Genomic DNA, 14,776 nt, shown 5'->3' on the forward strand with positions numbered 1-14,776 from the left:
GCCATCAAGAGTAACTATCCCATCTAACACCACTCAGGACATGTCTAACCTATTTAAATGGATAACAATGGTGTATTATTGCAGCATACACCTTTCAGAGTCAACAGAGCCAGATCATGAACAAATGGGACCCCATGCAGGGAAATGAGACCAACCACTGGTGTCAGAACCACGGCCTTAAGCTCAATGCCAAAAAAATGTGTCTTCATCCCCTTTGGGAAAAACCCGGTTCCCTTGAATTACCACATTGATGGTAGTCCAATGAACACAGAAGGAGTTATAAGAGATATGGGAACACAGGTTGACAGCAACCTCTCTTTTGACCACCATGTTGCCTTTGTGGTCAGAAAGTCCTTCTATGTGGCACATCTCATTACTAAGGGTTTTGCATCCAGGAAGAAAGAGGTCATTGTCTCCCTCTACTCTTCCCTCATTAGGCCAGTCATCGAGTACAACACCCCATTTGCCATGTACCTCACTAGACACCTGCAACAACTGGAGAGGCTGCAAAAGTACCTCACAAAGAGGATCCTAGGCCTTAAACACTTGTCCTATATGGACAGACTCAAAAAACTCCAACTATTCTCTGTCTCAAATCGCCTACTTAGAGGCAATCTCTGCTTGACTTACAAAGACATGTCTGACCCAGCTCTGTAGAAATGCTACATCTAAAGCAATCACAATCCCTCCACACCACATGCTCCAGAGACCTCAACCTCACTACCACAATCAACAGAACATGCTGGAGGAACAGGTTCATAACCCAGAAACTGAACATGCTATGGAATAGACTTCCCATAAATGTCAAGCAGGGCACCTCACTGGCCCTCTTCAAGAGAAATCTTGATGAGTGGATGAGAAATAGGAAATTCACCCCGGGGATCACTCCATTGGCTCTACTCGACAGAGGCACTAGGAACTAAGGTTGGGTGGCATGATGCCAGGGTAATCCTATGGGCTAGGCTTGTAAAGGCTCCAGGGCCATTAGCCTAGTACACACCTACGAACCTATGAACCTATGAATTAGGCACTCAAGAGCCATACCAATGACCCATTGCGTGGCTGTCTCTCCACAGTCACCATAAACACAGTTCAAACCTATCAGTTTACATATTATTTCCTTCTTTACTTTTACAATTATCACAGACATTTGGATTTCATTTAAAACTTTTATTTCTGATTTTGCAGAAAAAACACTGACAGCCATTTTCTAAACAATACAAAACACTCTCACATTTATAACAGACTCAGCATGAGAAACACTAAACTTCTCTTTCCCTGAAAATCACATTTGGTAAAAATGCATCTGGCAACCCATTAAATACAAGAGACAAGCTGGGACTCACACTCAAATAGCATATATTGAAGTACTAATTATCATCTATGTGAAGGGTGCAGGAATTCAAAAGACACATGTATGATGCATTTGCTAACAGCCTGGACAATCTACTGCACCCAAGCGTCTCTTTTCAACAGCACCCAGGAGCACTGCCTTATGAAGTCACACATAAGACAAGTGAAGTGCGAGGGAATCAAACCATATACTATAAGAAGTCACTCTTAAACAGCTCATAGCCTTACTCATCCGCAGTAAGTGCTATACAAACTGTTGTACCCTAAACACACTGCATTTTACACCTGTGCGCCTGCAAAAAACAAGCTAAATTAAACTGATAGTAATTTATGGCTTCTGCCTCCCATAGCTAAGGTACAGGGTGTGAGACTGTGTGATTCCAGATAAGTCACTTAACAAGACAGCCCCACCAGCTGGGGCATTACATACACACACACACACACACACACACACACACACACACGCACCTGAGTACAGAAGCATCACTCTGTTAAAATAATACAGGAGACACACCATCAGAAATCCAGCTGGCTTTGGTGCTTCAAAGGAAAAACCATCTCCCTGCATGAGTCAAAGTAAAACAGAAGGATGAAAACAATCTCCCAGGTCTGCAAAGATATCCCTTTCAAAATTCTCAGTTGTAAATTCCTAGAAGTCTGCTCCATGTCCTGTCTCTTTGGTTCAAAGTATAAGGCAATCAGATGGACTGGAAATGCATGCTGAGCAGATATTTTTAAAGTTCTAAGATCACGTTTTTCTGACTTTAATATTAGATGGTCATGGTTGCCCCACCCCCAGCCAGCACCAGGCCCTAAGTAGCTGCTTAGGTCACCTTGTGCTGGATCCAGCCCTACCTTTTTCTTATGAGAGCATACAGGATATCTCTTTAAATTACTATCATTACTGGATGGTAAAACTTTGCAGAGAATCTTAGCATAGCATGGACTAATGAAATGGACAATTAAAATATAACTTATGTCGCCATTCTATGTCAGACTGCATTATTTATTCTGTCAGTGTTTTTCAATCTATTTTGGCCCTGGGGAGTGCTTATGACTTCATCTCAGTTTTATGTTGTCCTACATTCTCGGCAGTCTCACATCAATATTTTTGGATCTGGAGGGACAGGAAACAGCAGAGTACCTAGATTTTTATAACTTAGTACCTTATTTCTCTAATTTTGAATATTTAAAATTAAATCCTGATTGAATCCATGGCATATATATATATATATATATATATATATATATATATATATATATATATATATATATATATATATATGTTTACCACCATATGGTCGAGCACACAGTGCTCGAACCTATATATGTCCGAATATATTTAGTGAATCCTAACAGGTCGAAGGCTCGGAATGTCGCAAAAACACAGAGTACAACATTTCCAACTGCTCTACATTCAGAAACGAGTGCTACCATGGGTCAAAAAGGGGGCGGGAGTTTGCGATTTATATATATATATATATATATATATATATATATATATATATACATTCGCACACACACACACACACACACACACACATACACTGAGACTTAAAATCAACATCACATATTTAAATATTTTGAAAACTTTCTGCAAGCAAAACTTGTTCCTTCTGGAAATAATATTGATTAAGTTCTAATTTTGAAAAAAAAAATATCTCAATGGGTAGCTACTTTCATGGCCTATTGAGTTTTAAGGTTCTTTTAATACATTTACTATAATGACATATATTACATGGCTGTTTAATATGTTCACAAGCTGCATCAGTACTTTTAGATTCGGAGGGAGAGGAAACAGAGTACATAATGTTTTATAATTTAGTGTCTTACTTCTCTACAAACCACAAGAGAGATGAAATGAAGCAGATGTATGTGAAAAGAAGCAGGGATAGTCAAGACCGCTGTTGTGCTGGCAGAGCAAGATACTTCTGATAAAATAAAAAGAGGAAGTTGAAGTGGACATCTGATGAAATAGCAAGTAGGTGTTTGCTAAAATGATTTCCTAAGGTCATAATTAAGTCATCTTTGCTACTGCGGGCTGAGGAGATGCATTTGGGTCATAGTTTGCAACCTATATTTTAAAAGAAGTACATTAAAAGTTGTGGGTGTGATTTTATAAAACTTAAATGATGCGATAATGTATAAAAGATAAAGGTCAAAGCTGAGTTACATGAAGCTAAATTAAACCATTATGCATTTATTTCAGCAAGCCACAGCTGGCCACTCTAATAATAACTCAGTTATGCATATGGGGCTGTTCTACTTCTTCTTTTTATCAACAAGCTTAGGAAATAAGTGAGAACGGTAGTTTCTTAATTAGTGCTGAAATCATTCAACAAAAGACAGCATTTTGCATTAATGTTACTTAGATCTATTACTGAATCCCCATCAGTTCATATGACTCAGTATATTGTCTAAAAAGGCCACGTCTTTATCTTTTAGCGGCATTTCAATTGATATATATTATATTAAAGTATTACTCCAAACATTACTATATTATATTATATTATATTATATTATATTATATTATATTATATCATATCGATGGCACAGTGTACAGTAGTTAGCACTGTGGCCTTTTATATATTATATATTATATCACATCATATCACATCATATCATATCATATCACATGGATGGCACAGTGTACAGTAGTTAGCACTGTGACCTTATATTCTGTTCTATTCTATTTTATTCTTTTATATTAATAGTATGGAATATCACGTGGATGGCACAGTGTACAGTAGTTAGCACTGTGGCCTTACAGCATTTTATTCCCTGGTTTGGTTCCTGGCAGGAGTGCTTTCTATGTTGTGGATTTTGTATGTCGTCCCTGCATTTGCTAGGGATACTGCTGTGGTCTCTGTTTTCCTTCAACTTCCCATACACACAGTGAGAGCTGAACTGGTGAGTCTCTGAACTACCTATAAGTGTGGAAGTAGTGTGTGTGTGTGTGTGTGTGTGTGTGTGTGTGTGTGTGTGTGTGTGTGTGTGTGTGTGTGTGTGTGTGTGTGTGTGTGTGTGTCTGTCTGTGTCTGTGTCTGTGTGTGTATTCCACAATGGACTCAAATGCTGTCAGTTCATTTGCTCCCTTATATTTACTGACTGCTGTGAAAGGTTCTGGCTTCCCCACAACTCTGAACAGAAAAAAGAAATATAAGTAAATAAATTAATTGATTATGTTGGTTTAATCAGTCTGTTGAATGAATGAGACATTTATCCAGTGTAGTCTGCCCATTAAGTACATTTAAAATTCTATCTACCCTACTTTTCACCCTTCCTGCCTCACCCTTTCTACACCAGTCCCAGAAACTCTTGACTGCTGCAGTGGATTTCCTCTGTACCACCCATTGACTCATTTAATGGGTTCCAACCCTCTCTGTGATGAAATACTTTCAGCGATCCAGAGGGCAGTTGACTCCTACAATCTGCTACCTGTGACCTTTTCACAATTTTTCATGTTCAAAGTGACCCATTCACATCTCTGTGACATGGTCTTTTGCACCCATATTATGTCCTCTTGTCTCTACTTGCATCAAGAGCAAATTGCTTCGGTCCCTCTAATTTCTGCTCATAGCCTGTCCCCCTCCATCCTGCACACCTTTCTACTGGATTTCTTTTGGACTCCTTCCAGTAGACTGATAACCCTATCCTTGCCTGGCCTCCAGAATTAAATGTGTTACTCAGCCTTGGCATGGCCAGGGCCTGTCAGAATAAAACAAGTACTTTGTTTTAATTTATTAAAGTGCTTAGAGACCTAATCACTGTACAGTAAAACACAGTAGTGCCTACCTTCTGAGATAAACTGCAAGAGAATATTGTAAAAAATGCTAAAATTTTGATAGCAAAACAAGAAATGATTGATACAACAGCTGTCTGTTAGAATTTAAATAAACTGAACTAGTAACCAAAAAGCAGCCAGGCAGCAACAGCAGTAGTCCAATGAAGGTCTATCCCTCAGCACTGTACCTGGATAACAGGAAACACACAGATCCCAACGGTACAAATTGAATAAAACTTTATTTGATTGAAACGCTTTTTGTTTCACCAACATGAAACATCTTCAGAATAAATAATCTACTCACTGTTCTTAAATACCCATGGTGGGTTGGTACACATTTAAAATCATTCATTTCATTGCATGCTAGTTCCAAACAATTAACTTTGAGTAACCATAGAAAATCAAAGTGCATGTTTTTATATTGCATAAAACAATCACTTTAAAAATATGTATACTCATAAATGCATGTTTAAGTGTCTTGTTATTTTGTGTTCTAGTATAAACAAGAAAAAACAGTGCACAAAAAGTGCATCTAAATAGTTCTACTATATTTTGTTTATGTTCCTTCACCCACACCAGTGCTTTCATTAGAATTTAAATAAACATTCCTAAAAGAGTTACCTCCAGAATGATGCTTGGGTTTCATACGTCTAAATCAGAAGGTTAGTTGGTTCCACAGGACTGGTGCCAGTTAAGGCAAATGCATGCCTATTCAAGGTCTCCAAATGAGTCCCAAGTACAACTACTAGCCCATCACTTAATGATCTGACTTTCCAAGGGCAGTAGAAGCTAACGAGAGCTCTTACAGATCACCAGGAGCTAGACGCCTTAGGGTAAAAGCATTTACCATGACAGCAGTCAGTGTCGGTTATGCAGTACATAAGTAATAGGTGGGCCTGAGGGGTACCATCTAATGCCATGACCGTGGAGTGCTGCACCTGCAATCGTCAAGTAAAATCACTATCCATAAGACCAAGGTAAGATGCCTCACAATATTTCAGACAGGAAGATACAAGGACACACACGACTAGGAGAAAGTGTAATACCGGATTAAGTGTGTAATGTAGAGGTTAGTTTTATATGGCAGTACAACGGCTTGACAACTCCAGACACAGGATGCATCATCAAGCATCATCCACAGATTGTGTGCGCTGGGTACGAACCCCGCTGTGTTCTCACTCAATGGGAAGAGAAAGGAGTGGGACCTAGAAAGGACATACATGGAGATCACACACGAATCTCCTCTGTTCTAGATGAGTTCAAGTGTAGGTGACTAGAAACTAGACAGTGCCAGAACATGCCAGACATCCTCCAAGCAGTCTTTCTAAGTAGTATAATCAGATGTGTACTTCTGAGAAAAGAAGTGAAATGGCCAAATGCCATCAGCACTGCAGTGACAGCATTTACCTCAAGCCTTTGATGCCATCTCATAAAGGTAGGATGTTCACCATAAATAATAACCAAAATAAGATCAAGCCCTGTGGCACCCAAGACACTGATAGGCAATTGCCAGAAAAAGTAACTTTCAAGAGGACCCGCTCAATATGACCAGAAGGAACAGAGGTGACCTATTTAAGAATGATGAAGGTGAGGGCATTGTGGGTGCACAAATGCACCCAGGTCAGCTGCCCCCTTTGCTCCATCCTAGCTATGAGGATGATGATGTTCTGATGTGAGAAAACCTACCACAGGTCAGTAACACAGGGGGTACACAATGACATGAAAACTCCCATTTGGCCCCTTTGATGCAGAAAATTCTGGGAATAAATAAACAAATGATCAGGAATGGTATTCTGCCACAGTCTATTGCCACACGGTCTGCATCAGATCTGGTAAGCATGCTGTGTGGCATTCATAAGGATTCTGCCCTGCACTATCGTGGTCTCTTTCTGGACTTGGAGTATAGACATTAGGAAGTTATGGGTGTTGTGAGGATTGGACTCTGTCACACACCACTTCAGTTAGCGCCTCGCTGCAGAGGATTGCCAGTATCAGCATAGGTAGCAATGCTGCTAGGATTGTCTATGCCTGGAGTTGAATAGGTACCTGTAGCAGATGTGTAGCAGTACCTTGGCAGGAAGCATCCATGGCACCATCCTTAAGAGCTCTCAGAAAGCCCACCACCCCTAATCATGGTCTCTTTCAAAGACCGACACCCAGGTGAAATTAATACAATAGCACCCCATTGATATATCAAGAGCTCACAAGACCTGTTATTCCTTGCTAGCACATTGCATCCAGTCCAGGTCATACAATGGCATACTATCCCAGTTATAGTAGAGCCCTGCAACCCCTTATCAGTAAACTACATCCAGGTTCAGATTGTACAGTGGAACCCCATCCCTGTTGCAAGAGATCACAAGGCTTGCGAGCCCTGCTAGTCCCCACACTTTGACATACCATCCGCATACATCTTTGACTGGGTGCCAGGGAGGGCCTTTTTATTCCTACATGTATTAAATCAGTGTCATCCAGTAACTCAGAGAGGCGAGTGATGTTATAGAAGACATGCAGAGTGGTGTCTCTCTCTCCTCTGTTGTCCTAAGGAACAAGATATTCTCTTCCCCAAGCAGAAGCATTCTACTGAAAAAAATGTTATCTGCTTGTGAGGCAGATACTGAGAGATACCTAAAGTATCTCCATTCAGGTACTGAACATTTCCAGTAGCTAAAATAATGTTACACATGCATGGTTTCCATAAGGATAATAACACCATGCATTCCCCTAAATTCAGTATGTTGGCTATATATGTCTGCAGGACTCCTTATTATGACACAGTCTGCATGGATGCAGTCAATTATCTCCTGTTCAATCATGTTATGATACATTGTCTGCAGTTTAATAATGTTATGTTACATTATCTGCTGTTCTGTCATGTTATGGTACATTATCTGCCATTTAATCATGTTATGGTACATCACCTGCTGTCCAAGCCTTTATTGTTGCCACAGTCTGCCAAGAAAAACCAAGCTCTGCACCAGCAAGTTCAGGTAGGTGGTGCTGCTGAGTTCAGACTGCTGTTACTCCCGACATTCTGTGTGTCTTTATAGACTCAGACAGTAAAATGTGCACATGACTGCATACACATTTATTAATTATGCCACTCTTTTTTGCCTCCCATTATTTGCCAGTTATTAACTTTTTCAATTGGTTGTATGGCTTGGTTTATGCCTTTTAAGAAAACAAATTTCTTATCAAAGAGTCTAAAGCCGGTTTTCTAAGAAGCAAGTGCTAATGTCAGCTAAATCACATCTTTACAACCAAATCACTGAATATATTGACAAGTATGGACTTCTCATATATACCCTCAGCATGGATTCATGGAAGGCCACAATACTCTAACTGCACTTTATACAGCATCTAATCAGATTTATAGCACTATGAAAATGGATAGCTGAGGTGTTGGGCTATTATTATATCAGAAAATGGCCTCTGCAGCTGTCACCTACTTATATGAAACCTGCAGAACATAGAGTTTGGGTCAAATGTAATCTCCCTGTTGACCAACAACCTGCCTAAATATATCTTTTCTATTTTAAATGGTGACTAAATGCCCTCTGCTGGTACATTCTCCAGAGGTGTCCCTCGAGGGTCTGTATTCTCCAGAGGTGTCCCTCAGAGGTCTATAATTAAATGGCTCAGTACTTTTCTCACTCTTCATCAATGACATCATTGGCTCATTCACTGCAAATACCATTGTACTTTCTGGTGATGATATCCTTCTCTATGACATCATTGGCTCAGTCACTGCAAATACCATTGTACGTTCTGGTGATGATATCCTTCTCTATGACATCATTGGCTCATTCACTGCAAATACCATTGTACTTTCTGGTGATGATATCCTTCTCTATGACATCATTGGCTCATTCACTGCGAATACCGCTGCACTTTCTGGTGATGATATCCTTCTCTATGACATCATTGGTTCAGTCAGTGCAAATACCATTGTACGTTCTGGTGATAATATCCTTCTCTATGACATCATTGGCTCATTCACTGCAAATACCATTGTACTTTCTGGTGATGATATCCTTCTCTATGACATCATTGGCTCATTCACTGCGAATACCGTTGTACTTTCTGGTGATGATATCCTTCTCTATGACATCATTGGCTCATTCACTGCGAATACCATTGTACTTTCTGGTGATGATATCCTTCTCTATGACATCACTGGCTCATTCACTGCAAATACCGTTGTACTTTCTGGTGATGATATCCTTCTCTATGACATCATTGGCTCATTCACTGCGAATACCATTGTACTTTCTGGTGATGATATCCTTCTCTATGACATCATTGGCTCATTCACTGCAAATACCGTTGTACTTTCTGGCGATGATATCCTTCTCTGTCACTCATCCCATCTTTCAAGGATCTCAAAGCAGATCTTTCAACAGTCCCTATTTTGGATGAACATTCCTAGTTTCAAGCCTGATTTAGGATGTCCCTATTTTTGGAGGTATCTTCCTATTTTCAGGCTTGATTTACCCCTTCACACAATTTTCTGAATCACCTTCATGACAAGTTATTTTTGAAGCTGATTAGATTGCCAACATACTAGTAGCGACAATAATTTAAAGAGAGAACAGACATAATCGCGAAAGCTCGAGTCAGGTCTGCTATACCACCTGTGACCCAGAGGGTGACAGGACTAACAAGAAACAGAGTAGAAAGGATTAGTCCAGATAAAATCACTTAAGCACTTTAGCAGATCTAGGAGAATCTCTCTCTCTGATACCCTCCCTGTGGGAGGAATAAAGATGCCTTGTTGAAGTTGCAAGTAGTTTATTCAAGTTAAGTAGGTAGATGGATGAGTGTTGTTGTTCTAACAGTTTTAGATACATTGCATTAAAGTCTGCTAATTTCACACTGTCACTTTAATAATGTGCATACATTTTTCTGTCATTTTTGTCATTGTTTGTTTTTTAAACGTGTTTCTGAGAAGTATCCCACATTCCTACTGGAAGCGGGAAGAGGTATGTGGTATTTTTTATTCAAATTTTATGCTAATTAAATGTCCAGATTTTTAGTTAGATGTTCCTCTTTTTCATGGGCCTTTGTTACTGTTTTCAATGTCTGCAGGTTGATAGGTATGCCTCATCTTCAAAAGACTTTTCTTCACTCTATAGCTATTTCATAAACAACAGACTTGAACCTAATCCGTTCAAGTTTGCTATTATGTTATTTGGTACCCACTAAGACTAAACGATTACTATATTATGAACATTTTTAACTGTGGTAAGAACAAAACACTCCAGCAGACCTCTTTTCCTTATCTAGGGTATCATCTCAGTTCTCTTTGATTCTCTCTCTACATGCTGAAAGCATAGCAGAGAAAGTTCAAAGCAACTCAAAGTTTGCTGTTGAGTCTGTAACCACCTCACTCCTGAATACAGATCTGTATTAGTCAAAATATATTCATTTTCACATTAGAGTATGGCCTCACATGATTGCCTTAAACACTGCCTCCAATACAATCAATGTACAAACCACCATAAGTAAAATATGTGAGTCCATTACATTACCCTGTGACAGGGAGAGTTACTGTCACTCATTGCAAAAAACCTACCATCTCCCAGTTGTTACAATACCAGCCTTCCTTTTTTCTTTCTTGTTGTATTTATAAAATAATCACTTGTAGATGTTGTCACTCCGTCTTAAACAGACACCAAGTTAAATCTTCCACCTTTGACTTAAGAGACACATTCATTGATGCTGCTACCTTTCTCAAACCATGTTTTTTTAAAGACATTGGAGAAAACTCATTTAATAACCTTATTCCTGCAGACTGGAGCAATCTTCCTCAAGAACAAAAAGTTGAGACAGAATACAAGATAGTCAGAGTGAAAGTAAGTACCTTCATGAAACTCACAACTATAAATATTTCAGGGATTTCAGTTAACTTTCTCCAAGGTTGATACTTCCAATAAACTCAATAACACTTGCTTTTGCAGATTAGAAATGTGAAAGCTTTGAATACAAGTTCCTTCATGCCTGCCTTGCATTGCATTTATAGAGCTATATTTTGTATATTATGTAGATAATTTCAAGGCTGTGACTTGTAGTTCCTGTGATACAGGGTTTAACTCCTTCAACCCTTACTTGGCTACTGTGTGACCTTGAGCAAGTCACTTAAGAAGACATTGCTACTGGGTCGCCCCTGAAAAGAGACTGTGTGTTTATTCTTATCACTTAATTTGTTACTTTTCTGTGCTACGTCTGACTGAACTGCTTTTTTTTGCATCATTTTTATTGTCTTGAATTTTGTAATCCTGGGATGTAATTTCTTTCTTGTTTATTCTTCATATGTGACTTCATGGATCATGCCTGAAAAGGGTTCCTGGGCCACTGCACCTACCAAGTTAACAAACTGAAATAAAATAAAAAAAATATATTTTTATGCATAATTTGCAGTGTAGGATACTGTACTGCTGTGTACCTTCTGTCTCTAAATTGCCCACACTTTGTATGATGCCACTAACCCTGCAACTTGTCACTGTGTCCTACACAATTTGTTTATGAATTTCATGCATATCTCATTAAAATACTTACTTGCCTATAGAAAGTCATTATAATTTCAATAGCATAAGAAAAGCATTACAAAAAGACAGTCAATAGCATGCAAGATATTAGGCATAGTAAAGATAGGTACAACAGCAAATCAAAACATGTCATATTTAAAAAAAGTATAAAAATAAGTGCAAAATTACAGAAAATTGGTTCTGAAACTCAAATAGAAATGTACAGCATAGTAAAGCATGCATGTATTACAAATATTTAAATCAACACCAAAGCAAGACAAACACTTTACAGCAAAAGAAAGACTAAGAATAGATGGGGAAATATATAAAAAGATATACATTTAAAATAAAAAAGAAATAATTGGCAGAACAGACAAAGTAAAAAACAGGACAGCACTCATGCGTATGATGTACACTACTATGAAAAACAATGAACCATAAAAGTTAAAATCTGAAATGTAAAGAGAGATGCACTTATACATGATGATGTATCAAATAGTGTGAGGTAAATGGAGCATATAAGCAGTTAATGTTGTTACTCAGAATATAAACTATTACCATAAAAATATATAATTATACATGTAAAGGACCAGTTTGTTTACTTATATTCCTGAGTAATTACTTTCAATATTAGGATAATTCCCTAGATATGACAGTATGAGAAAAAGAGCAACCTGGACAAAAGTCTGTGTTCTGCATGGCAGAGGTTCTTGCCTACTCAAGTGCCCTACAGCAAAAGCACTAGACCTATTCAAATCCCAAATACAATAGAAGAGGCATCCTCAAAGAGTAACAGCTTAGAGAGCTTTTGTGTAGAATACAATGTTTTTTATGACAACATCACAGATTACGTCTTTAGATGGCCACCTCTTACTTCAGAAAAAGGGATATGCATGAAGGGTTAAAAGAACAATGTGTAAATGTGATAGCAGAAAGTTCAGTTCCCAGAGAAATAACACTGACAGAGATAGAGGAAAAAGATCTGAAAAGAAATTATATTTGTTAATAATACCTGCCTCAGAAGAAGTAAGACTGACTCAGATGCCTTGAAACTTAAGACTTGTCAATGCTACAGGGATGACATCAGGAAAGTATATTCTTAATAGCTCAAAGCTAATCATGCTTGTTTCTTTGCAAATGATGGTCACTGATATTGTATTCAAGGCTCACCTAGTTGTTGCAGAAACTTCCCTAATAAGATACGCACAATAGGAAATATGCAGAACAATTGGTCAGTGTGCCAGGTAAACGCTACCTGAAACACTAGTGTAGTAGTTAATATATCAGATTTGCCAGAAGCAAGGAGTGACTACAACTAATCAACCAACTGAACTGACAGACTATTTGGGACTAACGAATATAGTGGATATCTCACAGCAGAACCAATACTTTCCACTTAAGCAACATCTATTATATCATTTGTGCTTCGAGATTACATGATTTTTTTTTTCATGTACATTGAAGATAGGTTAAAACATGCTGTATTTTACTTGCATGTAGTGATTTCTGACACTTCTCAGTTTAATCATTGTATTTCTTTAGAGGAACCACTACATTCAAGTATTGATTAGTTTCTTCTATTATTATATGAGTCCAAGAAAGCAACTGTAACCAAGTAAAGACAATATATACATGTAGTCTCTGAGCTCATTGTAATGCAAAACGAACTCATGAAACGTTAAGCCCAAGCTGTTTTAAGGTTGCTGTAATGGGAAAAAATGTTTACTAGAATATGAATGTGGTGTTACCATGACAAAATATCACAGTAGCTGTTCAACGCATTTAAGTGTTATACCTATACCAAAACATTTAATGATGGCTGAAGTCATGAAGTCATTAGATATTTATATATATATATATATATATATATATATATATATATATATATATATATATAGTTCCCCTTCAGAAGGTTGAACGGCTGAAATCTCGAAATGCATATGGCCGAAGCCATATGCTTAAATTTCAGAAGCTCGACCTTCTGAAAGGGAAATAAATAAAAAACAATAAAACACAAAACAATGTTTCTGCAGGGGGGCAAACCCCCCTGCACCCCCCACACCCCCCACTACTTATTTATTCCAACTCCGAGATCACACTACAGAGCAGAAAGGGAAATCTCCCATTCTGTGCTGTATGCCGATCCCCATTCAGAAGGTCAAGTTTCTGAAATTTCAAGCATATGGTCTCGACCATATGCATTTCGAGACTTCAACCGTTCGACCTTCTGAAGGGGAACCATGTATATATATATATATATATATATATATATATATATATATATATATTTATATATCTATAATTTTATATGTATATATCTGCATACACACACACAAATTGGGCTACTGTTGGCCGAAGGAGGAGGAGAAGAGGGGGAAGGCATGCCCGAAGGCAGGTAAAGGCTAGGACTGTGATAGTGAGGGTTGGAATTTTGAATGTAGGCAATATGACTGGTATAGGGAGAGAGCTAGCTGATATGATGGACAGAAGGACGGTTGGTATAATGTGTGTGCAAGAGACCAGATGGAAGGGGAACAAGGCTAGGTGTATCAGAGGTGGGTTCAAATTGTTTTATCATGGTGTGGATGGAAGGAGAAATGGCATAGGGATTATCCTGAAGGAACAGTATGCTAAGAGTGTTTTGGAGGTGAAAAGAGTGTCGGATAGAGTGATGTTTATAAAGCTGGAAATTGATGGTGTAATGATGAATGTTGTTAGTGCATATGCTCCACAAGTTGGGTGTACGATGGATGAGAAGGAAAAATTTTGAAGTGAGTTGGATGAAGTGGTGATGACTGTACCCAAGGATGAGAGACTGGTGATTGGAGCAGATTTCAATGGGCATGTTGGTGAGGGGAACAGAGGGGATGAGGAAGTGATGGGTAGGTATGGTGTTAAGCAAAGGAATGCAGAAGGTCAGATGGTAGTGGATTTTGCGAAAAGGATGGACATGGCTGTGATGAATACGTATTTTAACAAGAGGGAGGAGCATAGGGTGATATACAAGAGTGGAGGAAGATGCACATAGGTGGATTATATCTTATGTAGAAGGGCCAGTCTGAAGGAGATTGGACACTGTAAAGTGGTGGCAGGGGAAAGTGTAGTTAGGCAG

The sequence above is a fragment of the Protopterus annectens genome, chromosome 13.part0 (genome assembly GCF_019279795.1).
Source record: "Protopterus annectens isolate FY-2018-M chromosome 13.part0, PAN1.0, whole genome shotgun sequence".
NCBI classification, from domain to species: Eukaryota; Metazoa; Chordata; order Ceratodontiformes; family Protopteridae; genus Protopterus; species Protopterus annectens.